General features: G+C 34.1%; 1 long non-coding RNA gene across 1 annotated transcript in view; it reads left to right on the forward strand.

The window, feature by feature from the left end:
* Positions 1-17,184, forward strand: part of LOC110346541 (uncharacterized) — a 48,731-nt gene extending 31,547 nt beyond the window's left edge. The window contains exons 3-4 of the long non-coding RNA XR_015450020.1: positions 14,427-14,547; positions 15,138-17,184. This is a non-coding gene — a long non-coding RNA (uncharacterized LOC110346541). The remainder of the gene's footprint in view (positions 1-14,426; positions 14,548-15,137) is intronic.
* The last annotated feature ends 10,037 nt before the right edge of the window (positions 17,185-27,221 follow it).

The raw sequence follows: 27,221 nt of genomic DNA on the forward strand, positions 1-27,221 counted from the left end.
TTGTGGTTTCAATTATTAATCTTGAACATCTTCTACTAGGTTTATTCCTAGAAACATGATTCTCATGCTAGTGCAGAAGTTATTTTAAAATGTAGCTTTGTTAATTTTTTGTGGGTTTATGGAAATGGACTCAAATTTTGCCTGTTAACCTTGATTTCAGTATCTAATTGAATTCACTTATTAATTTGTATATTGTTTTTAGGGTTTTTTGATTTATCAATCTGCAAAATCTTGTCAAGTCCAGACAGTAAATATTTCTCCTTCAACTTTCATGCTGTTTATACAATTTCTTTTCCTGTTGTACTTCCAAAAGCCTTCCACACAGTGTTGAATGGAATGGTTGATGGAAGGCATTCTTGTCTCTGTCCTTATTCACAAAGAAGGCAATCAATTTCTACCATTCAGTAAAACGTATACTATAGACTTTTTTTGCAATATTCTTTATCAGATGAACCATGAGATTCCTTTTATTCTTTGCTGGGTATCTTAGTTTCCTCATTACTGGAACAAAATATCCAACACCCTCAATTTAAAGGAGGAGTGGTTTATTTTGGCTCAGAGTTTGCAGAGTTTTCAGTCCATAATGGGTGAGCTCCAAGGCAGAAAGACGTGATGCAAGATCCTGGGCAGAGAAAACCTGCTCCCCTCATGGCATCCAGGAACCAAAGGGAGTTGAAGGAGGAGCCAGGAAGGGAGAACAACTTTCCAGCCTCTTCTGAGTAGGCTTACGTCCACAGCAATTCCACTGTTGTGCTCTTTCCCTGGGATATGTATATTGAAACATTTATCAATTAATACACCTAGACTTGGAATTTTCTTTATAAAATACATTTTATGATAATTTAATTATTTAAAATATTTTCATCTCAGCTATGGTAATTTTCTCAAGTAACTTGTCTATTAGACCTAAATTCTCACTTTGATTGATATAAATTATTCATAATCCAATTTTATCTTTTTAGTTAGTAGGTTCTCTACTGTTTCCCTTTTCAGTGAAAATATGTTTAATTTATTAATGAAGTCTAATGATATATGTCACAGACAAACCTATCACTCTTATAGAATTGGTTTCTCTTTGTCATTCTTATCATTAGATTGTTGAACTTGAATAAGCATCCCCAAATAGCCAGATATCAAAATAGCAATTTAATAATGAAAGTCTTGATTGCACTTATTTATAATTACTGAAATTTAATAAAATCTACTTGTTGTTTTGTGTTATTATGAAATAGTTATGAGTACTTGAAATAAACTATTTTTCCAGATTTAATTTTCTTTTTTTCAAGGATGTGAATAAAAGGACATACTTTCACATATTTGTGAGACACTAAGTTAATATAGCCATTAGGGAAAACAATGTGGATACTTCTAAAAAATGAAAATAGAACTGTCATCAGATCCAACAATCTCATTCCAGGGTATATATTAAAAGGAAATGAAACCAGTATGTCAAAGACTTGTGTACCTCATTCAGGGAAACACCATTCACAAAAGCCAAGTGCCATAGCTTAGATCTGGAGTTTCTCTCAAAGGTGCTTGTGGTAAAGGCTTGATTCCTAGAGCAGTGCAATTGAGCTGCTGTGAAGCCTTTGTGGGTAGGGGCTTACAGGGAGCACCAAGGCCACTGGCATTCCTTCAAAGACTGCTATGGGACCCCAGGCCGTTTTTTCTTCCTGTGTTTTGCATCCTGGCAATGAAGTAAACAACTTTCTCTACTAAAAGCAACAGCACAGGCACAAAGCACCTGGGCCAACAGATAATGGGCTGACCCCTCCAAAACTATAAAAAAAAGTAAAACTTCTCTCTATATAAGTTGATTATGACAGGTTTTCTTGTCACAGTAATGGAAAGCTAACACAACAAGAAGTGAAAACTAAGTGTTTATCGTGTGATGAATGGATAAAGAAAATGTGGTATCTATATGCTGTAGAATACCACTTATCTGTAAGAAAAACAATAAATCTTATCAATGATGACAACATTGGGTGGAACTGGTGATTATTATGCTACATGAAATTAGCCTATTATAGAAAAACAAGTGCTACATGGCCATTTTTATGTGGCATGCAGACAAGATGATCTCATAGAAATGGAGAGTTTCTGAAGCCTGGGGAGGAGGGAAGGGAGGAGGGCAGGGAGGAGGGGGAAAGTAGATCAGTGGGCACTAAATTACACTCGGAGAGGAGAAAGTTATTCTGGTGTAATATTGCACACAGGTTGACTGTAGATTATACTAGTTTCCTGATATTTCAAAAGTTAGAAGAAAAGATTTTGAAAGTTTTCACCATAAATCCATGATAAATGTTTTAGGAGAAAGATATGTTTAACTTGATTTAAATTTGACAAGATGTATATCTGCATTTTTAGTTTTTATGTATCAAATAAATTCATCCGGGGAAGTAGCTCAGCACTATAGCACTTGGCTAACATGCAAAAGGCCTTGGGTTCAATTCCTTATAACACAAACATTCTAACTAGCTAAATAAATCCAGAGAAAAATTATGTAATGAAAATACATAAATAAAACCATTGCTAATTGTTATTCTTTGTCTTTAAATAAAGATAACTAAGAGTTATTTGGAGACATTTGGTAGAATCCACATAAGCATGATTCCTTTACCTGGTCACCTAAGTAAAAAACTATCATAGCACATGATGTGCTTTCATAATCTGTAGAGCAATGTTACTTAATTTTATTAAAAACTTTGTATTACTTTATACAATATTCTGGTTCTGCAAAATTGAGTTAGTGACATAAAATTTAAGAAGAAGATAGCCTTATGTGTACTAGTTTCAAATTCAAATTTGAATTATCTAAACAGCTACATTTTGAGGCCAGAAATATAAAAAATGCACCTTTTAGTATAAATATAAAATAGTATAGTTATTTTAGGGGTTTGTTGAGCAATTTTTGGTACAGTTTAACATACCTACTCTGAAATCCAACAATTTCATTCTTAGTTATGTACACAGTGAAAAAAATACATAGTACTCACGTGTACGTACACACACAAACATATACACAATGTGTACAAAAGTATTTATAGATGTTTTATTCAAAAATAGCCCCCAGCAGGAAGCAACCCAAATTTTCATCAAAGGATAATGGATGAACAAATTTTAATTTATTCATGCAATGGAATATTAAACACTCATAAAGGAGGAACATAATACTGATACAATAACATGTTAAGATAAAAAATATTATGCTAAATTTAGAGCCTAAAATAAAAGAATGCATACTATATGTTTCCATTCACATGAAGTTTAGGACCAATCAAAAAATTAGTCAACATGATCGAAACCCAAAGAGTAGTCATTGCCAAGAGAACAAGTTGAAAGAAGCATGAAATGAAGTTGTAATCCTGATGATGAAAATATGCAACTTAACTTGGCTATAGTAATAAGTAATGGTGTCCTGGTAAATGTTTAAAACTGCTCTCGGGAAGGGTGTAGGAGGGAAGTCCTCCCTCACACCACTTGTGAACTTGCATGTATTAATACTCTTGGTGGTTGACCTCACACTCCCTTTCTCATGGCTGAAGCAAAGCCAGGAGAAGATGGGCTCAGTCAGTGCTGGTGGCAAGCCAACTTTGACAGGTCTGAGTTGCAAGGCTGTCTACATTTTCAAGATCTGTCAAGCTGTGCATTTAAGATTTGTGCTCTCTAGTGTACTGAAATTATATCTCAAAAGTACCTTCAAATTTTGTAAAAGGAAGAAAGAAAGATATGAAAAAAATCCTCTGACATTTTTAGTAATCTCCAATCTCACATTGAAAGTGTCACTAAGAATACATTTTTTTTCACTAACACATAATTATGAAGCATCCTAGTTTGCTACATTATGTGCATTGGGTATTATAGATGAATAAACCATGTTCTTTATCCCTTAGGGAGCCTAAGGTATAGTTACAGAAATTGGAAAAATACATTCAGTAGTTGTGATGTTCTGGAAATCACAGAAATACAAGGAGACATAGAATTTGGGTAAAATAATAAAAGTTTTACTTGCAAGCAGGCCAGACCACCAGAAACCGGTCTGTTCAGTGTCCACCCTGCGTTCTTTGTTAGTCTCCTCTTTTATACCTTTGTTAGTCAGTATCTCATCCCTAGTGGTCTTTGATGTGTAAACACAATTTCGATTCCTATTTACAAGTCACAGAAACAAGATAAAGCACATATACATTGTAAATTTACCCAAGCATTGCAACTTTGTTAGGTTAAAATGTTATCTATAATGAAGTTACTGGTTACAGAGTCAGATAATCATCACCTTAAACAACAAGAGTTACAGGAAAAGCAAATCTTAAAGAAATACATTATTTATTTTGCTTCTATAACTACCTTATTATTCAATCTACTAAGTTATCTAATATTTTTCCCTATCAGTGACACACACACATACATAAAACTAAGCGTTAAATGATACATCTGATAAAAAAGAATAGAATCATCACAGTACTTTCCCTCCAATCTCATCCTTTAACTGAAACCTTATTCCTTATTGTGAGTGGTTTGACAGTTCTCTATATGTCCAAATTCTTGTACTTCTATGTACCCAGTTTTCATCATTCTATACTTCCAAGAACAACATCATGTTGGGTCACACACAGTCAAATGGACTTTTGCTTTGATCACAATCGTCTCATGCTCTCAGGTACTTTAAATGCTACCATTCTAGAAAGTCCTTTCAGCACCCACAAGCCCAGAAATCACTATTGTTTGACCAAAGGTTCGTATTTGGAAGTCCGCTTCTCAGCATGGTCACGTTGAGAGGGAAGGGGAGCTTTTGAAAGGCAGATGCTCCTGAAGTGCCACTAGGTGGCAGGGGTGCCCCCTTTGGAGGGGGCTGAGGTAGTTTCCATGGCACTGAATTATTTTCATGGGATCCCCTAGCTACTTCTCATGAGGGGTTGTTATGAAAAGCACAAACTTGGCCCCTACCCTTACTCTGGCTTTCTGGTCCTGCCATGATGCCATCTGCCATGATGTGACATAGCCAGATGTCCTTACCAGAGCCAGTAGAATGCAGTTTGTCATCGCAGACTTCAAAATTACACTAAATAAACCTCTTTTCTTTATGAAGTCCCCAGCTTCAAGTAGTTCCTCAGAGTCCATGAAAATAGACTACTATAACAGTTCACCTCAGAATTCACTCAGTTGTGATGCCTTTCGCCTCTGTTCTATCTCAGTCATCAGTATCTGTTAATTGCATTCAGCAGCGTAGTTTGCTGTTACTTCCATAAGTCTAAAGTGTGATGGCCAACTTTATCTAAAATCTCTATTTTATCTAATTTCATTATACTTTATTCCTCACATCTATTAAAGTTACCTGAGGTTTTAAAAACATGTCATTTTCTTTGTCTTCCACAGTTTTTCTGAGCTTAATTGTTGTATTTTAGACTCTGCTCTCTTTCTCCTCCTTCCTGTCTAGTTCCCGAGATTGACTGCTTAAATTGCCAATTATCTGGTGTGGATTTATGGTTTAATAACTATTAGATGAATAAAAGAGTGTCTTTAATGCTTATGCTATAAGTAAGCTCATAGTATCTCCATGGACTCTGCAAACATGATAGTTTCAGGTAGAAGGCACATCCAATTTAATTAAATGTGAGTGAAAGGTAATTTCTGTTTAACACATTGTCATGTAGTTCATAAGGATACCCTTACAGTGAAATTAATGTTTATATGCTATCTGAATAATGACAGTTTATTCCACTTTATATAATATTCACTGAAGCTGATGACCTTTATATGTGCTCAATATTTGCAAGTGAGAAAAATCTCTTTACATTTTTCACACTAAACTCACCTATGTTATTTTTCACCAAGCAGGGTCCAAAGAGCTTCCCCAAAGAAGAAGAGACTGGCCTCATCTTGCTCGCTGAGTATGTTCTTGACCCTGACCATGGAGCAAGAATTTCAGGATAAGATAGTGTGAGACCCAGGATGATTTATTAGGCAGAGTTAGTAAAAGAGAATGGGAGAAGGGCTGCAACTTTAGTACCTGGAGAGTCTCCTTCTGATGAAGAGCACCACACAGGCCACTCACCTGGAAAAGGGGCCATGTTATGGGATACAGTGGACTCCAATCCACCTGATCCTTTCCTCAGCACTCCTGTCACAGCCTGGGAAGAGTCTTAGTCTTGAGGAGAACTTGGTTCCTGTGAGGTGATTCCTCTTGCTGGGGAAGGGTGCTCATGTCATGGGCTGGTCTGCCAGGTCCTGTGTAGGTTTAGGACAATGGCCAAGACTTCCAGGCTTTGCTCCAGCAGGGTCTGGAGCTGGACATTGTAAAAGCTAGCAATTACATATCTACAAACCCTGCAAATTACATTATTCTTCAGTCTTGAAGGGGGATGAAATAGACTAGCTAAATTTAGGCCCATAAAGCTCGTAGCGCAGAAACTTCTTAAATGATTATTAACATGCTTGTGTTCAGAGTTGAGCAGAGATCTGACCCTATGTCTAAAGACAGTAAAAGAGACAGAAAAGTTGGGCAGAGATGTAAGCTTTATAAATAAGGTTTCCTTGTCTCCTTCTATCCATCTCCCTTTATTCTCTTCTATCTCAGTGTGGTGCCACATATTAACTGAATTTGACTTGTGTGTGGCTGATCAAGCTCTAAAACTCCTCCATTAACCACTCAATGGAGATGGTTGTTTATATGTTAATGGACAGCAGACTCATGCTCGGCATGCCACAAAACAGTCCCGTATTTCCTGTCTTGGTTTTTCTTTTGGTACTGGGGATTGAACTCACAACATTGGACTTGTGAGGTAGGCATGGTGCCACTGAGCTAAATCCCCAGCCCCGTGTCTTGGTTTTTCTTGAGGACCTGCTGCTGTAATGTTTTATGTTATCACTAGTTCTCACATGTAAACCTGCCAGTCCTTTCCATGCCGTGACACAGAGCTTGAAGCTGCATTTCCAAGGTGATTATCAGTAATTTAGATATAATTATTAGAGTTATTTCACATTCTATAAGATCTTCAGCATCACTTATTTTCAAACTAAGTTGCTATATTGTTTAAATGGCATACATTATCTCCCATCCATGGCTAGGCTCATTGTGGTATATGAAATTTATTTGTTCATAAAGTAAAATTAATGTTTATAACTGATGAAAAACTCCAAAATAAAATCTATTACATTTGGAATGCTTTCAACTTCCTTAGACCATCAAGTTACAAAAATTCCACATTATTAAACATATTAGTTAGTAAAAGCATATTGGGGTATAACAACAAGAAATGAAACTATTACACTAGTACAGCTGATGAAACTTTTCTTTGTGCATGGGAATAGGCATTCCGCACTGAAAAGTGGTACAGCTGGCCTTCCCCAAGGATTTGATGAGGCACAGCTAGCAAAGCTCCACATTGTGCCTCTATGAGGGGTGTCCAACAGGACCAGTTACAAACATTTCTGTGCAATTCCTCTATTTTTTATGTAATTTGTGACTGATGCAAGTGATTATATTGGACTTATTACAATAACCAATAAAATGAATTGAGACTTTCAGTGTGTTATTGGACATATTGCAGAATAAACTGTCATTGCCAGTTCTTTCAATTTATTTTTCTTTTCTTCTTTTCTCCTCCCCTCCCTCTCCTGTCTCTTCACTTCCTGCTTCTCTCCCCTCCATCCCTTTCTAAGTAAGGAGAAGATACATATATATATATCTATATAGATATATAGATATATATATATACACATACACATACATGTATATATATATGTATGTATACATATATATATGTATACATATATATTAATATTATCAATAAGAGCTCTCAGAAATATTTCAGTATTAGTCAAAAAATTTCTCCTTTTTAAAACCTTGGTGTAGAAGAGAATCAAATTTCTTTTCCATATTGTGTCAGCATTCAGTCTATGAACTTTTGAAGCAGTGCAGAGTGTACTTTGCATCCAATGTATCTTAGACTTGAAAATGAATGTGAAACTGTTTATATACACGTGGAAGAATGTAATGAGATCAAGTGATTTGATTAACCTGATGTGTCTTGCCAATGGATCTAAGTGCTGTGGCACAATAAATTGGTTCTGAGGCTATTTAGGCCTAACTATTGAATTGTGGGCATAGTTAAGTATGTTCACACACCAAAATTCCAGGGCATATTGATATGAGTATGTAGAGCAAAATATTTAAATGATGCATTAGTTTAGTGGAAATTCATTTATGAACATTTTTGGATGAGTGTATTTCTGTAAAAGTGTTTTTACTTTGCTTCTGTCATGTAGTTAGCTATTTGAGAAAAAAGTGACTTTCAAACATAGTGATAGTCAATTAAAATCACAGTAATTACAAAATTTATTACACATATTCAAGGTAAGTTCATTCTGACATCCCTAATTTATCATAATAAAAATTTAATCTGCTTTTTAAAACTCTCATCCCGTAATTGATGGGTTAAATGACAAAAGGGCTTTTGCTTTGCTTTAAATTTTAGTTTACATGAGTTGTGGCAGCCTGTATTATTCAGTAGGAAATGTCTACAGCACAGATTTTGTTAAAAGATTTCCAGAATTTCCTGCATCTGTTGGGTGGAAATGGCATAAAATGCAGCTTTTACAACCATTTGAATGAAAAATAGAGGAGAAAGAATCTAAGTTTAAAACAATGGAGAGAAAAATTGTTGGTTATTTTTAAAGTTAAAAAATAAAAAAACATGTTTTAAACCTAGGATCTAGTTCCTGCAATGGTTAAACTATTTGTTATTTCTCATCCTGTCTGAATCTCTTCTGTTCCCTTAGTCTTTTAGTTGAAAGTAACTTCAAAGAAGTTAAGTTTATTATTATGTGTGCATTCTCATGTGCTCTCTTATTGTCTATCAGTTTTGATTTCCAGGTATTGTTAAATTTTATATTAGTCTATAAGTAGTTATTAATAAAAGAAAAATCTTGATTTTGTTTTAGACATTTGAGCCCCAGTTGCTTTCAAATCCCAGCATGCCCTTCTCTTGTACCATCTGAGCACGCTGATAGAGCTCATATGCATCCCCTCTTTTGGCACCAGTGAGAAATACAATCCTTCCAGCCCACAGCCCAGGCTCTGAGACTCTTCCCAGCCCCAATCCCAAGCCAGGATGAAGGCTCAGACTCTACCCTCTGTCTTATCCAACCAGCCCACACCTGCATGTGCTCACTCCACTTCCCTTCCACTTTACCTGGATACTTATGCGGTAATGCAAGAGCCCTGCAAGACAAGATCTTAATCACATCTGGCTTTCTCTAGGCAGACAGAAACAGCATTACATTGGTTACCTCAGCCAGCTTCACAGCTGGATTCATCCTCCCCTGCGATGACAGCCTTGCAGGTGTATTTATCTTGAATGATGATGTCAGCTTCCTTGCTGGATTAATCCCTGAAGATGACTTCAGTCCAAAAGTTTGGACAATGTGTTCTTTCTAAATGGAATCATCCATAAATTTAAGACCCATTACAAAGCTTATGAAATGTATTTTCCAGCCCTAACCAGTGTGAACTACCTGCCTTCTTCTTCCATTTTGCTTTCTGTTCCTTGAACCCGCTATCCTGGCACCACCTCTTGATATATTATCTATCCTATGGTATTACAAAGTAATATTCATGTGTGTAATTTCGAGGTGTATCATACAGCACCTTCTCCATTACTTGGCCATACTTTCACTTCTCAAGCTGAGGTGAAAGTGACTTTATCTCCCTTAGCCTATTCAGCTTGCCATATCTGCATGCTTAAATCTTCATTGTTCTCCTGGAATTTTTTCATAATACTAACTCTAAATTCAGGATGCTCTCTTATAACATTCTGATCAAAATATTTCCTAGCAACATATTCTTTATTCTTCATGAAAAATTCTACGGCTTACATTTTTGTCCCAAGGACTATTGCTTTATTGCCCCAAATATCTATTTACTTCTAGATCTCATACTTTTTCTCTTGTTTGATTTATACATTATTCAGGTTTCCATCATTATAGCAAAATACTTGAAATTATCAATTTATAATTTGCTGATGATAGCTGAACAATGGATGCTAAGTTGAATAGGAGCGAGGAATTATGGTGTGCTATTGACCAGCAAGGCGACTGTGGATGGCAATAATGCAATGTAGATGTCAAAAAGCTAGAAGAAAGGATTTTAACATGTCACCATAAACAATTGATAAAAATGATAAATGTTTGAGGAGACACCTGATATGAACATCGCACAATGTATATATACAATGAGACTTCACCTTGTAACTCATTAATACAGTATGCACAATATCTATGTTTTCATGTATCCATTAAAATAAATTTAATTTTTAAGCGGAGAAAAAGAGAAAAGTGTTCTGAGCTTACAGTTTTGGAAGTTACTGTCCATAATGAGTTATGCTGATTGCTTTGAGCTATGATGAGGCAGAATTACAGTGGGAGCAGGTGGGGACCAAAACCACTTCTGAGTTCCCCGGGTAGGACACAGCCTCCCACAGTCCCTGCAGGGTGAACTGGAAGTGACTAGAAGACATCTAGCTAGGCTCTGCTTCTTAAATATTCCATCAGCCAGAGAAGGAAGCTTTAATACATGGACCTTTGGATAACACGTAAGAGTCAAACTACAGCAACATAGACTCACTGTATTTTGAAGCTAAATACAAACTTACTATTTTTCTGAACATATTTATATTAATATTCCCTAGCATCATTAGGTGTGAATGCACTTAATTGCTGAACTCAATTCCTGGTGCTGAACCAGTTAAATTAATGAACCAAACATACTAGTCTAATCAAATACTTTAATCTCATGTCGTTCTATCACATAGATGTTAACACATTTTGTTTATCATACTTGGCAGCTCCTTTCTTTTTAGATTTGAGAAACCATAGGTATTGTCCTTTTCCACTTCTTAAGCAGTGTCTGGAAACATTCATTATCATGTCCCCTTTCTCAATTTGTCCCTTACTTCCTGCTCTTCTCTGTACTCTCCAGCTGTTTGCTGTCCTTGGTTTAGGTTCACCTTCCCACTCATTCCTGTGTGCACATTTGATTCCCCATCTTCACAGATTTCCAGTGTCATCCCTGTCTGGGCTCACAGTGAGAAGGAGATATGAATCTGGACTGTGGATTTATACATCATTTTCAGGTGTGCTTCAGTGTCAGCCAAAGGCACAGTGAGCTTACTGAGGGACTACCTACAGGAGAGAAAAACTGCCAAATAGAACTTGGGGAAAAACCCAATATTTCATGGTTGGGTTAAGGGAGAAAAACTGCAGGAAATAAGTGGAATGATAAAAATAAGTAGAAGGATAATTGGGAGCCACATCTGGAAAAGGACAGAGAATATTTCAAGAAACAGCATACAAACAACAGAGCTAAAACTTGCTAAGAAGCCAGGTACGGGGGATCTGAACACTGAGTAGTTTTCGGGATCTTGGAAAATCTACTGAAGAGAGTGAGGAGGGAGAGGCAGTGAGAAAGTGGGGCCAGAAGCTCCATCTGCTCTTTCACAAAGCTCAATAGTGAAGGAACAGAAATGGTATGGGAATAAATAACACAACAGTAAATGACCAAATATAACGTGTCTTACTTTACCTTTCTTCTTTTTTTCCTTTAATCTTATAGTTTCAGGTCTTATATTTGTCTTTAGTCCATTTTGAGTTGATTTTTGTAACTGGTAAGAGGTAGGACTTAATTTCATTTTTATGCATGTGGATTTCCAGCACTATTTATTGAAAAGGCCATTTTTTTCTCCAATGTGTGCTCTATTACCTTTGTCAAAAATCAGTTGGCTGGAGGAGTGCGCTTGAAGACATTGGAACAGGCCAGAAATTTTTTGGAAAGGACATCAAAAGCATAAGAAAAAAAGGAAAAACAGACAAATGGGATTACATTAAACTGAAAAGCTTCTGCACAGCAAAGGAAATAACCGAGTGAAGAAACAATTTACTGAATGAGAGAAAATATTTGCAAACTATATAACTGGCATGACATTGACAATCAGAAGCAACTTTAAAAACTCGATATCAAACAAATGACTTTAAAATAAGCAACGGATCTAAATTGAAACATTAATGAAATGAAGACATATAAAAATGCCATCAGGGACATGAAAAAAATGCTCAGCATCACTAATCATCTGGAGAATGCTGATCAAAACCACAGTGGGCTAGCACTTCACATCAGTAATAATGGCTGTTACCAAAAAGACTAAAGATGGTGATGTGGAGAAAAGAAAAACCTAGCATACTGTTGATAAGAATGCCAATCACTACATTCACTATAAAAATAATATGGAGGTTCCCAAAGAAATTAAAATAGATCTGTCATTTGATCCATTGACCCCCTTAGCTGGTTATCTCCAAGGGGAATGAAATCAGTATAACAAGACAGACATGTGCATTCCCATATTCATAGTAGCATTATTTACAATAGGCAAGAAATAGAAATAACCTAAGTATCCTTCTACTTAATTTGAATAAAGTTTATTTATGCATCAGTAAACAAAATGTGCAACATCTACAAAAACGTACTACTATTCACACATAAAAAGAATGAAATTTTGTAATTTGTAGCAACATGGATGGAATTGTAAATCATATTATTATGTGAAATAGTCCAAGCACAAAAGACAAGTATTTTATGACCTTACCCATTAATTAAGTGTAAAAGTGCTGAGCAGACAATGGTGGTTACAAGGCTATAAGAGTGGGAAGGATGAAAAGTGTTGATCAGTGTGTGCTGTTACAGTTAAACGGGTGGAAGAAGTTCTGGTGAGCTATGGCACAGAAGGGTGACTGTTTCTAACAATAATGTACTGCACATCTTAAAAAGTAAGGAGAATTTTTATGAAAATTTTCACCATAGAAAAATGGTAAGTGAGGAAATAAATATGTTCAACCTGAGTTAAACATTACCCAATATATTGAAACGTCATATAGTACCCAAGTAATTACATGCATAATTTTTGTATTTTTATTTATAAGTTAAAAACAAATTTTAAAATGATAATTTTAAAGTGAAGGAAATATTAATACATTGATAGAAAAGGTGGTGGAGAGAGGGAGAGGGAGAAGAAGATGGGGAGAGAGAGGGAACAAAAAGTTGTGGACAAGATTATTTATTTCAAGTGATGTTCAAGACCTTGGCTCAAGTTGTTTTGAATATCTGGCTTTTGCTGCACGCCTGCTGCTATAGTCTAAGCGAAGCGTCCCCACAGCCTGTGTGTAAAGGCTGGCTTCCCAGTTCTGCTGCTGTTGGAGGTAGTGAGCTGGGGCCCAGGGGGAGATCTTCCAGTGCTGGGGCTGTGCTCTTGAAGGGAGAATGGGACCCTGCCCATTTCTCTTTCTCTTTTTCACAGTCCCACTATGAAAAACTAATTTTTCTCCTGCAAGCACTCCCTGCTGTGATTTGCTACCTGATCATAGCCCAAAGACAATGGAGCCCAAAGACCATGGACTGAAACCTCCAATACTATGACCCAAAACAAGCCTTTTCACTTCATTGGTTGATTATTTGACATATTTTTTACAGTACAGAAAACTAACATAACCACTTTTATTGCAAACATGCCCCCTTCTTACTTAGGCATGTCAGTTAGTTTCCTAACACACCTGTTTTCCCCAAAATTAGACCTAACTAGAAAGTAATCAGCCTCAAAAACTAGAGATAAAAAATGCCAGCCCCAATCACTTTGCCTCACCTGTCTTACAGAGTAGCTGCTGTGCATAGGAATCATGAGGTGTGATCTTCTGCATGACACTGGCTGTCACCACGGTGATGACCAGTGCTTGTTTTCCAGTTAAGTCTTATTTTCAGGGAAACAGGGCATTTGCAATTACAGGACTTTTAATAGTACATTTCATTTAGAACTCTAAGAAATATAAAAAGCCAAACGTACCGGATCCTTCAAATTTTACAACATTATTATGTTGTAACAAACTAGCCCATATTATTTTAGATATAAGAGAACAATTTTCTTTTCTCTCCTTTGATATGTGAATCATTATCATAATTTAGTGACTTTTATTTTATTATGTAATTTAGACCAAAGGAAGGATTTTTATTTAGGACATGGTATTCAGCTGGTGGAGGGAGAGAAAACTGATTTCTTCTGTGCTGGGCAGACCACACTTCCCATCATGCTCTGTTGGCCAAACCTGGGCCAAAATGATGCAGGAAGGACAAGGACTTGTGATAATTCTTGTAAGAAGGATGATAAATATTTGATAATAAGACCAGTTTAGGGCCGGGGATTTAGCTCAGTGGTTTCGCCACCTGCTGCGCAAGCGCAAGGACCTGAGTTCGATCCCTGGTACCAAAAAAAAAATAAGACCAGTTTGACCAAACCCAGTTTTTTTCCTTAAAGTCTTCCATGTTATAAAACATATATTTTCCTCACAAAGTAAATTCATCCCACTAAAATTCTTCTTTTCTTTCACAGTTGCAACTACATAACCAGAACAGAGAGTGGACCTCTGCTGAAGACGTGCCCAGTCGTTTCCATTGTTAAAAGAGAGTCTGGCTTGAAATTGTTTTCAATTTTTCAAATAACAGGGAAAGATGTAAGTGAAATATCTCAGGCAGAGTGAGGGAAATATATTTTTAGTTTTGTCTACTTATTTCATGTCCTGTATAATCAGTCAGTGTCTTCTCCAATTTTACCTTAACCTCAGAGAGAAGGTTCAAGAGCAGGGAAGCGTGCTGGAAATCACAAACGCTGTTACTTTGACCTAGATTACCTGAGCTAAAAATTCTGACTCTGCTCTTTGCTCGCTATGTGATTCCAGACAAGTTACTCTTCATATCTGTATCTGAATTTTAACCAAACAATACCTTATAAGAAAGTTATGATAATTACAGAAGTCTAAAGAATGTAAAGTACTTAGAACAATATCAAGCATGGATATAAATCTTTATTATCATCATCAAAAACATGTGGACCAGGCTGGCTGATAATCACATTCTGAGCATAACAGGAACTGGAAATATTTATGTATCAAATAGATGAAAAACTTCCTGAGTAGACATTCATGTGTATGTACACCAGCATTTTATATACAAATATAGAGATATAGATATATGCATATGTAAATGTGCATATATATATATATATGTATATGAATACTGATACAATTGTTTTGTCTTTATACAGTAACACTAAGGCAACTGCATTTAAAATGTAAAGTTGGGGAATGGCTTAAAATTTTAAAGCTACACTGTCATTAATTTTGCAAGATGTCGGAGTTTAAAGGAAAATACCAGTGAGAAGCCATGGAACAGCCTCTGTATAATGAGGGATGAAAGAAAAGGGGAATGACATTTATTCCTCTCTGCCCTGTCACTTTGGCTTTACATCAGTTGCTTAAGGGGTGGCACTGAAGCATGTGACTGGTTTCAAAAGAGCCTTAATAATGAAAGAGAAAAGCGATTCTTGCATATTAAATGTACTGCAGATTCAATACACTGAAAAGGACAACAGGAAGAAGAATAATCATATTTTATTGTGGGAAACAAACAATTTTCACTTACTATCCTAAAGTCAGCATGGCAGATGGCACGAGGCAGCAAGATGGGCCTTGTGAACCCAGAGCTCTCTGAATTCAGGGCATATTTCTACTGTGAAGGAAAGACAACAGCGGCGCTGACCAGCTGTGACTTCTCCAGACGGTCACGAATGCCGCAGCCACAAGGAGGCTCAGGTATTCCAAGTCCAGGCTCAGTGTTCTTTCCTTGTGCTGCAGTTGCTCAGTTTGGCCAAGTTTCTGTTTGTGAAGCTTTTTAGGAAAAGGAAAAAAAGTACTTCCAAATGTGGTAAATTACATATACTAATTTAAGTATATATAAATAACTCATTGCATTTCAGAAGAATGTTTTCCTTTTTTCATTGTTGAAGTAAGGTAACTGTGAAGCTGAAACTCAGTGTATTTCCAAACCCAAGTTAATAAATGTAATAGTGATTAGAGGTTCATCTACTAGGTGTTCAATAAACAGAGTTCACACTGTGTGACAACCTGGAAAATGTAATATTTATTTTTCACTTTTAAACAAATTTATTGAAGTTTAATTTATATTCAAACATCATCCTATTTTAAAGTGTATAATTCATTGAGCAGATAAAGAATACTTCCTTTATTTGGAGAGTTCCCTCAAGCCCTGTTACAGTTAATTTTTCACTTACCGCTAAATTAAACCAGTATTTTCACAACCAGCATCATGTATCATTTTTGCTTGTTCTTGCACTGTATGGATTTTGAATCATGCAGAATGAGCTCTTGTTCCTAATTTTTTCCATGCAGCATAATGTTTTTGAAATTATTTTTTTCCAATTGATTGCATATATCAGAATTTGAGCAGGGTTCTGTTGTGTGAACAGTTACCTTTTTTTACTTTCCAGTTGATAGGCACTTAGTTACTAGCTTTTGTTTGTTTTCATCAATAAAGTTATTATGAACATTCTTGTATTAAGGTTTTGGAGGATATAATTTTTCTATTTCTCTTAGGAGTAGAATTGATGGGTCAAGGGGTAGGCATATTGTATTTTTAATTTTATAAGAAATCGCCATTTTTTTCAAGCTAGCAATGCCATGTTGAACTCCTACAATGTATGCAAATGCCAGTTGCTTCACATCTGTCTTACACTAGGATTGCCAGTCTTTTACATCTTTACTCTTGCAGTGAGTGTGCAAAATGGTATCTTATTATGGCTTTAATTAGCATTTCTTTGCTCTTTAATGATATTCAACATTGTTACAAACATTTACACTGAAGTATTTTTGGATTTTTTGGGGTAGATCATTAACTCATTTCCAATGAACTTTTATGTACAAAGTGAGATGGAAACTAAGGGTTTTTGTTTGGTTGCTTGGTTGATATTTTGTTTTTAAAAATATAGATATTTTTAAAAAGTATAGATATTCAGTTATTTCCACAACATTTATTGAAAAGTCTATCCTTCCCCCTTGAATTATACTGGCATATACGCCATTCATGTGTGAATATACTATTTTTTATTAAATTGATGTATTTGTCTATTGGCATTCAAATCCTTTATTGTCTTGACAACTGCTGCTTTATAACAAGTTTTGAAATAAGGTATGGTAATTCTTGTAAATTTCTGTGCTTTTTCAAGGATGTTTTGACAATTTTAGGTCCTTTGTAGTTCCATAATTCTTATGATCAGCTTGTCAATTTCTACAGAAAATCCTACTGAGATTTTTAATAGGATGTTATTTAAACTAATGATAAATTTATATTGCATTCATATGTTGAGTCTTCAGATTTATGGATGTAGGATATCTCTTCATTTATTTAGACTTCATAAATTTCTTTTAAGAATTCTCTGAGATTTTAGATATAGAGATCTTTGACACTTTTGGTTAAATATATTGCTGAGTATATTATGCTTTTAATGCTATTAAAAATGCAATTGTTTCTTCATTTCTAGTTGTTTGTTGCTGATATATGGAACTTAAATTAACTTTTGTATGTTAACTTTCTAAAATACAATTAAAAACATTTTTCATTACTACTAAATGTATAGGGTATTTTGGTAGAATTTTTCTATACAGATTAAAAACAGATTAACTTAATTTTTAAAAATATACATGTATTTTTGTCATTATGATTTTAAAATTTTTATTGTCACTACATGTAAGAATTTATGTCATGATGTCTTGGTACATGTATACAATGAATGATATTCAGAATAATAAGCATTTCTAGCTCTTCAAACATTTATACTTTCTGCATTTTGGGAAAATATGGACTCTTCTTTTACAGTGTTTTTTTAAAAATATAACAATAGCTATATTTATAGTTATCCTATTATGTTGTAGGACACTAGAACTAAACCCTTATAATTGTTACCCTTTATCCACCACAGTCTAGTTCCCTCTTGTACCCTTCCTACTCTCCAGGGACCACTATTCTACTCTTTACTTTGATAAAATAGACTCTTTTTGGCCTCTGTAAATGAATGAGGCCAAGTGGTATAGCTTATTTCATATAATATGATATCCTTCATTTCCATCCATGTTGTCACAAATGATAGAATTTCACAGTTTTGAATAGAATAAAATTCTATTGTGTATATAGTCAATTCAAAAAAAGAAGAAATAATCTTTTCAAACAAATACTTGCACTTCCATGTTTATTACGGCACTATTTGCAACAATCAACATATAGAATTAACCAAGTTATCTATGGATGAATAAATGGAAAAAGTAAGTGCATACGCTTCCTTACATTTTTTTTTACTACTTGCTTGACTTACATTACTTTGACTATTGGCTAGGCTTTTCTATATAATACTAAATAAAAATAGTAACATTACACATATTTACCTTTTGCTGATCTCCACTCTTAAATATGTTAACTGAACTTATTATGTTGGTTTTTGTTTATTTGTTGTCTTTAGATATTGTTTTCAGGCAAAGGGAATTTCTTGTATTGCTCATTTGGTGGGAAATGCTATATATTAGTGTTGATTCAGGGCATATTATTCTTTTATATATGCCAATTTGTCTTTTTATTCTTTTTATTTTGTTAACAAAGTGAATCAGATTACTTATTTAAATATTTGAATTGATATTTCATTCCTGGGAGAAAAATATACTAGATCTTGATGTATTATTCTTTTGCATATTTCTAGATTTAATTTGATATTTCTTAATAATTTTTGAATTTTGCTCATGAATGCTATTATATGGTAATTTTATTTCCCTGAAATATCTTTTTAAATTTTTAATCAGTATTATTTAGCCTTATGTAACATGCTGGGAGATTTTTATTCTTTTTTTAATAAATGTGCTATTGTTACAGTGGCATTATTTCTTAAATCTCTCATAGAACATGCTATAAAACCATCAAGCTTTGAAATTTTCTTTTGGGAAATAAAGATTTTAATTATAAATTAAATTTCTGTCCAGGTAATGACTTCTACTGAGAAGAAATGATACCAAGTGTACAATTTCTTTCAGAAAATAGAAGCAGAAGTAATATTTCCTCATTTATTCTGTGAGGCTAATATTATACTAATACAAAAATTAAATACAGTCACTATACATACACACACACACACACACAGCATTTGTTTGCATTTTCCATACATTTATATATATATGTATATATATATGTATTATATGTTATATGTATAAAATTACCCTCAGCAAAATATTGGGAAATTGAATCCAACTCTATATACGATATATGACATTATATATACAGAGTCTGCTAAAAAATGTATACACACTTCAAGAAAAGAAAAACTTGCATAAATATTTTAATGCTAAATTTATTGAGACATTATGAAACTAATCAAGAGGTGCTTAAAATGGTGTCCATGAGCTTCCAGACATTTATTAGAATGGCAAACTTCTTGATCATTGAGATTGCTGCACATGCATTTTCAATTTCTTCTCTAAGGGCCAGCAGTGTAGTGGGTTTTCTGTGATATATGACATCCTCATATGAGGGTAACATCATCTGTTGAAAAAACGTCATGCCATTTTTCTTCTCCTGAAGTGTGTTTACATTTTTGACAGATTCTGTATATATCCTCTGGTATGCAAGATAGTATCAGCATTTAAAAACAGTTAATATAATTGATTGTATCAATAGATGCAGTAAAACCATTTTACAGAATTCAAACCCATTCCTCATCAAACTTCTTGGTAAATAGGAAGAAAGTTCCCTAATTTAGTAAGAATATGTACCAAAAAACCAACAGCTGGCATCATTCTCAACACTGAGATCCTGGATGTTTTCCTCTCAGAAACAGGAAAAAAGCAAGGTGCCCCTTATAAATTCAAGTATCTTCAGAGAACTAGGATTCATAATTTGTCTAAAATGTGTACTCTATCATCTTCAGGCACAGAGTCTGATAAAAAGCATTCTGTTATTAACAGAACGTTGGAGCCTCATGATTTTTTTAAAAATTGCATATTATAATAGCTACCAATTCACAGAAAATTGCAACAATAATAGCACAGGGAAGTTCCATAAATACTTTAAAGTTGTTTTGCCCAAATGTGTCATTTTATATAATTTTGAAACAATATCAAAACAAGGATATGGCATTGAAGTGTTATTCTGTGCGGCCGAATTACATGTGGAGATCAGTTCGGTAACCACTACAAGCACACGTGTCGTTAACTCTGTGTGCAGCCATTTGTGCGGTCTCCACAAATGCCTCCCCAGTAACATCGGTGTACCCTCGTAGCCTTCCACTGCTCCTCTGCTCCTCGGCCATTCCAAATTCTTGACAACCACTCATTTGTTTTTCATGTTTAACTTTTATGTTGTGGAAACTATAAATGAACTAATACTACATAATATATGGGGTTTGAAATTTTTTGACAGGGCCTTATACTTTTGAGACCTATACCAGTTGTATATACTAGTTGTTTGTTACTTTTTATTGTTGAGTAGCATTTCATGGCATGGGTATGATATTTTGTTTAATTTAACTATATATCTAATGAGAGACATTTTAATTGTTTCCAATAATTTTTTCTTTTTTAAATAAGTTACTATGGACATTTCCATAGTAGTATAAATGTTCATTAATCTGGGAGAAATGCACAAGAATATGATTACTAAGTCACTTTTTAGGAGCAGGTGTAATTTTTCAAAGAAAGTGTGAAGTATTTTTTTAAATGTTTTTTTATTTTATATTACCACCACCAGTGTACAAGTTTTGATTTCATTGTTTCTTTGCCAAAATGTTATATAGTCAGTATTTTGCTACTTTGATTTTTTAATATATGTTTGATGATATGTTGTCTTAAATTGCATTTTCCCTATTAACCAGCAAAGTTGAAAATCTTTTTTCTGATGTTTTCCCATCCATACATGTTTCTTTATGTGTTTTACCTAGTTTGAAACTATATTGCTCACTTTTACAGTTGGGTTTTGAGAGTCTCATAAATCCTAGGTTCGAATCATAAGTGTTTGTCATAAGTGTTATTTGCAAGTGTTTCCCAGTCTTAGCATTTCATTAACAGCATCTTTTGAGGAATAAGAGTTTCAAATTATAATGAAATCTATGAAGAGGGTTTTATTTCTGTTTCTGGATCGTTCTTTCAGTCATGTTTAAAAACACTCCACCAAGTTCTAATTCTTGAACACCTGCTTTTTTCCCAAAAGTTTTATTTATGATTTTTACATTTGAATTTATCTTCCATTTTATTTCAATTTGTTAAATTGTGTAAGGTGTAAAGTTTAGATCATGGTTCTTTTTGTTTTTGTTTTAACTTCTAAGCACAGGGCAACCACAATTCTTCCTCCATTGAATCATTTTTTCACTTTTATCAAAAAATCAGTTACAACACTTGCACATTTTAATTTTTGGATTCTTTATTCTGTTCCTTTGATCTATTTGATTTTTTTCTTCTGCAAAAACTACAGTTTTGATTAGTGTAGCTAGCCAAAGGGTCTTTTAATATTGAGTAGAGAGATTCTAACAATTTCATTATTCTTTTCTTTTTAAAAGCAATCTCTTATTTGCTTTTCTGTTATTTTTAGAATAATATTGTCTGTCTTTAAAATATCTTGTTGATATTTTAATAGAGATTTCCTTCAACTTAATATAAATTTTAAAAGAATAGACATTTTCACAGGGTTTCAATCCATGACCGTGATATATCTCTCCACTTAGATCTCCTTTGTTTGTTTCACTGGTTTTTAAATTAATGTTTTAGTTTTCACCATGGCAATTTCTGTAACAGTTTTGTTGCCTTATATTTATGTGTTCAGTATTTATTTAGTTTACTCATCCTATTTGTTTAGAAATAACTAACCATTTTATTTTTTATGATTACGAATGGTGTCATTTTAAATTTTGTTTTCATATGTTTATTGGTTTTCTTGTAGAAATGAAATTGAGTTTTGTCTGTTGATCAAGTAGTCTAATCTTGTTGAGGTTGAGTATTAGTTTCAGGAGTGTACTTTGTAAATTCTTTGGTATTTTTCCTACCTAGATAAGCATATCATCTTCATATAGAGATAGGTAATTTTGTACATGAGCAGGAATTTCCAGTACTATTTTGACTAAAAGCAGATATCTTTTCCTTTTCCCTGAAAAGCACTGGGGAAAAGTATTTTCTTTATTATATATGATAATAGGAATAGGATTTTCTGTTTGTTGAAATTTTCCTTTAATTTCTAATTTTTGAGTTTCTTTCTTAATTTTATTGGTCCATGATTGCAGTACATGAAGTTTACATTCATCTTGGGGAGTAGTTGCGTGTACAAAGCACAGCATGTTTTTTCATTTTTTATTTTTTTGGTACCAGGGATTGAACTCGGGTCCTTGTGCTTGTGCAGCAGGTGGCAAAACCACTGAGCTAAATCCCCAGCCCTACAGCATGTTTTTTTAAAATTCCCTTCCCCTTCCCATCCACCTCTCTTCTCCCTTCTCTAAATCCCCTTTCCTCATTTCCATTCTACTTACTATTCTTAGCAAATGTTATGACATATAATATTTACATTCATTGTGGTACTTTGTACCTAAACTAGTACAACCATGAGGGAAATCACTATAGAGATTTCTCAAAGAACTCAAAGTAGAAATTCTATATAACCTCTTCTAAATATCTTCCCAAAAGTGCTAATGATATTGTATTACAGTGGTCCATGTATACTAGTGTTTATAGCAGTACAATTCATAATAGCTAAATCCTGGCAGGAGCCTATATGCCCATTAACAGATTAATAGGTGAAGAAAATGTGGTATCTATACATAATGGAATATTACCTGGCTATAAAGAAGGGTAAATAAATCAAGAGAGTTTCTATTATGAACAGACGGTGAATAATATCAAATAGTTTTTACATTAATTGATATAACTTGTGACTTTTCTTCTTTCACCCATGAATATGCCAGATTATATAGGTTGTTTTTCCAATATTGACCCAGACTTGCATTCCTAGAATAAACCCCATTTAGCATGGCATATAATTCTGTTTATTTATCATTGAATTTTATTTCTTATGCTTTGTTAAGGATTTTTTTTGTAGTTACTTTGATAAAGAATTTCGGTCTGTGGTTGACTGTCTCTTTCTTTTTCCACTTTCTTCTTATTTTTTTTAAGTTTCCCTTATTTTACTTTGTTATTAAGGTAATACTAGTGTCACAAAATGAATTTATAAATGTCCCCTTTTGTATTTTCTATAGTATAAACGTGTAATTCTTTAAACATTTGGTAGAATTCTTCTGTGAGACAGACCTGGAGATTACATTTTTGAAGTTTTAAAATTCTGAATTCAGTTCCTTTAATATTTTTAGAGCTATTCATTCATGGACCATCAGACAATGTGTGGTTGTTAGAGGACTTCCTAAGTTCTGGGAGTTACCCTTTTCTTCAGAAAGGGCAAAACAAAGAAAGGAGAACCCTGACTTTAGTATCGCTTTAATTTTCTCACTTCATATCTCTTATTTTGTTATCTTTCTACAGTGGTAGCTTCCACACTTTGTTCTCCTCCTTCTCCCCCTCTTTCCTCTCCTCCTTCTCCTCCTCATTTTTCAGCTCAAATGGAATCTTGACAGTGGAATGTAGAAAACAGGTAAAATAAGTGGTAAGGATTTTGAAGGCATTCTTTTGTGTTGCCTCCAGAACTCTCTCTTTGAGATGAAAAGTTGGACACAATTACCAGTCCTGCTCTGGGGAATAAAGCCCCGGAATGTGACTGCAGGGATTTATTCTAGAACCACCTGGGCTGCTAACTTCCTGTCTGACTTTACTGATGTCTCTTTGCTTCTGTAGGTCTCCTGGCCACTCTAGAGAACAAAGCATTGACACTGATCAGAAGATCATACTCAAAATACACCAACCACATGAAATTATTTGCAGTATTTTGTATATAAATTTGTGTTTTTACAAAATACAAAAAAATTTTTTTTATGAAATTTCCAATAAGCTGTGTTACTATAAATTATTACAATACATGAGACTAGAAAATGCCATCTATGTCATTCTAGTTCTAAAAGTCTATGATTCTTAATCATTGTGTTATAGATGTGGTAAGTCAAAATGTAAAGGTTTATATTTTTTTAAATTTTATAATTTTTAACTTGGCTTTATTTAAGATTCTTATGTGATTCTAGTAATAGCCTGATAAGACTGTAGGGTAATTATTTTTGTACCTATCTTCAGGGAAGAAATACTGCATTGTCCAGGGTAAACAGTTACTTTTCAGAGGAGGAGCTACCTCTGGATTCAGGTCTAGAATTCCTTTTCCAACCTCATGCTGCTGCCCCTGTGTACTCCATAAGTGATGTGATCAAAACACATAGTAAATGTTTAAATTTTTAAACAAATATTACAGTAAAAGACACATTGCCATTAATCCTCTCAAAATATTTTCCCTTGCTTCAGACATGCATATCCCTTTGTTCTTGCCACTTTCTGAAGCATTTGCAGAAGTTCCTTTCATGAGTGTCTTTTGTTGTGCTGCTGTGGTGCCTTCATGTTGTTTTAAATAAATTCAAAGCATTTATCTTTTATGGCCATTCATATTTTAGGGAGGATCCAGAAGTCACATGATGCCAGTTGTAGTGGATAAAGTGGATGAGAAGGCGCACAGTGTTTTCTTTTGACAGAAATTGTCACCTCAGAAAGGTTGTGTGGCATGAAGCATTGTCATGGTAGAGGTTTAAACCATTTTCCATTTCTCACACATTTTTTTCTTAAATGCTCTAGCAAGATCATACAGTACATCACCAGTATTTGAGTTCATCATAATGTTCCTGGGTATAAACGGAACTTGCACAATTCTGTCAAGGTCAGAAAAGACAATTACCATCACCTTGACGTTAGGTCTTGTTTGATGTGCTGTTTTTACCCCAGGAGAATTGAGTAGATTTCCATAGAGAGCTCTGAGCTTTGGTCTCAGAATCATAATCATAGATGGAAGTTTTTGTCTTCCAGGGTAACATACCTTGAAAAGCTGGAATCTGAAGTGACACAGTTGCATGACTTCAATGAAATTGACTAATATAATGTTAATGTGTTGTTCATGACCCACAGGCCTGGGTTAGGGTTAGGGTTGGAATTAGGGTTGTGGCATATCCTAGACACACTTTTCTCAACTGTAGCTCAAAGCCAACTGACTGCACTGAACAAAGTGCAATTTGTCCCACACTGTGCCTGAGGCTCAGTGTGCTGCTTGTCAAATCGAAGACCCTGACTTTCCTCAATGACACTCAGCAGTACTCAGTGAGTGTTTTTATCACATCACTGTGTAGTATCCAATTTACACAGTGCAACATAGGGTTGCTTTACAATATAGATTTATTATGCCACCAAAGAAAGGAGAAGTCATTTCATTAAATTTACCTTCAAGTTACATTTGAAATCACTCTACCATCTAGAGTGTGGGTATAATCAGGATGTAGATACAATATCTAAAACTTATATTAAAAGCTTTTGAATTATTACAAGGAGTACAAATTTTGAAAAGTTTATTTTTTGTTTTCTAAACCTTGATATGGTTGGGAAATATATTTTAAATGATTTTTGTTACAATAAATCTTCTATTTCTTAAATTTTTAGTCACTTGGATTCTGTAACCTCAGAGACTATTATTTTTAGAATAATGATTAAGAATTACTTGAAAGTGTAAGGAGTAATTGCAATCTTGAAAATTAACTAAAGGTCCAAGGGCAGTTGTGGGAAAACTTTTATTATTTTAATATTATTGTTCCTGAAATGAGTCAAATCTACTATTAAATATTCTTAAGGGTTGAAGGGAGGGCAGGGAAATGGGGAAAAAATAAGAACCAAGAGAGGTTATGTAAAGTTGCAAATTTCCAATGATGAATGTCATTATATTGTATAGCTAAAATTTACCAATAATATTAATTTTTTTAAATAGTTCTTAAGAAGAAAAGCTACTGAGTCTGAAAATTTACCATCACATGCTAAATTCATAAGATTGTTTATGAAAATAATTTTGTGGATAAGAATATTTCTTTCCTCTCCTCAAATTTTGAACTCAAAATTCTCTCCTGTTGAGCAGCCTTTTAAAGGACTCAAAAATACAAATTCAGATTAATAAAAGAAATTAATTGAAAGAGATGCACTGTTAAATGATTGCATTACAAGAGTGAAGCTATTTAATATACTGACAGACTTTTAATGAGTCTTTCCCTTTATTCTTTCATCTATAATTCCTAGCTGGAAGTTAGCCAAAAAGTTAAATAACTGCTTTTACAATGACAGCTTGAAGAAGTCAAGAACATAGTAAGGCAACATATACTATTGTCAATGCACATAAAGTTTCTAAAACAATGTTTATTTTAACATATTTTGAATATATTTCAAAAATGCTGTTTTTATTATTCCTGATTTAAAATAAATGAAGCAAGTCTACCCTTGTTTATTTTTATATTTTCAGGGGTATTGTGAAGTAAGGTAACTTTTAAAGATAAGTTTCAAAATAATCAGATGTGAGTATATACAATTGTCCCATAAAAAGAAACTCTCATAGTTCTCAGAGAACAATTTCCTCCAAGTTTCACTGGTGATAAAGAAAGTGCAGAGGGAGTTGCCTTTAAGTTAAATAAAATCTCATGCTTCAGCTGACATCTGTAAGTAGGAAACTCAGCTGCCCTGTGAGCCATGGAATCTGAACTTCAATGAGTTGAGGTCATAGTGAGTCCAAATCTTTTCAAATTCTCTTGGCTTCATTCTGCATTCAGAAATTCATCACAGTGGACCTATTGTTGTTAGTGTTGCTCAAAAGCGTCCCTAAATATGCATACCAATATTTGTGGGAAAAGTTAGTAATCTTCCTAGCACAGAAGAAACAGGAAGACAGTTTCTTAGAACTGATAGAAACTTGCACAAAGCATTCATTCATTTACTTATATTGTGAAAAAAATAACGTGAAATGTACAGTCTTAACTGGTTTTAAATAAAGCTTGATACTATTAAGTATATTTCCATTTTTGTGAAAAAGATCTTCAGAATGTTTCATCTTGCAAATCTGAAGCTCTATATTCATTAAGAAACTATTTTCTTCCTTTCCCTGCTCTTGGTAATACCACTCTACTTTCTGTTTCTTTGAGTTTTCCTATTTTAAATACTTTCTCTAAGGGGAATCATACACCATTCACCTTTTCTGTGAATGATATATTTCATTTAGAATACTGTCCTAAAGGTTCATTCATATTGTGGTATATGATAGGGTATTCTTTTCTAAGGCTAAATAGTATTTTATTTTATGTATATAGCAT

The sequence above is a fragment of the Heterocephalus glaber genome, unplaced genomic scaffold (genome assembly GCF_053883595.1).
Source record: "Heterocephalus glaber isolate CG9 unplaced genomic scaffold, H.glaber_assembly_v1.0 deba00000896, whole genome shotgun sequence".
Lineage (NCBI taxonomy): Eukaryota > Metazoa > Chordata > Mammalia > Rodentia > Bathyergidae > Heterocephalus > Heterocephalus glaber.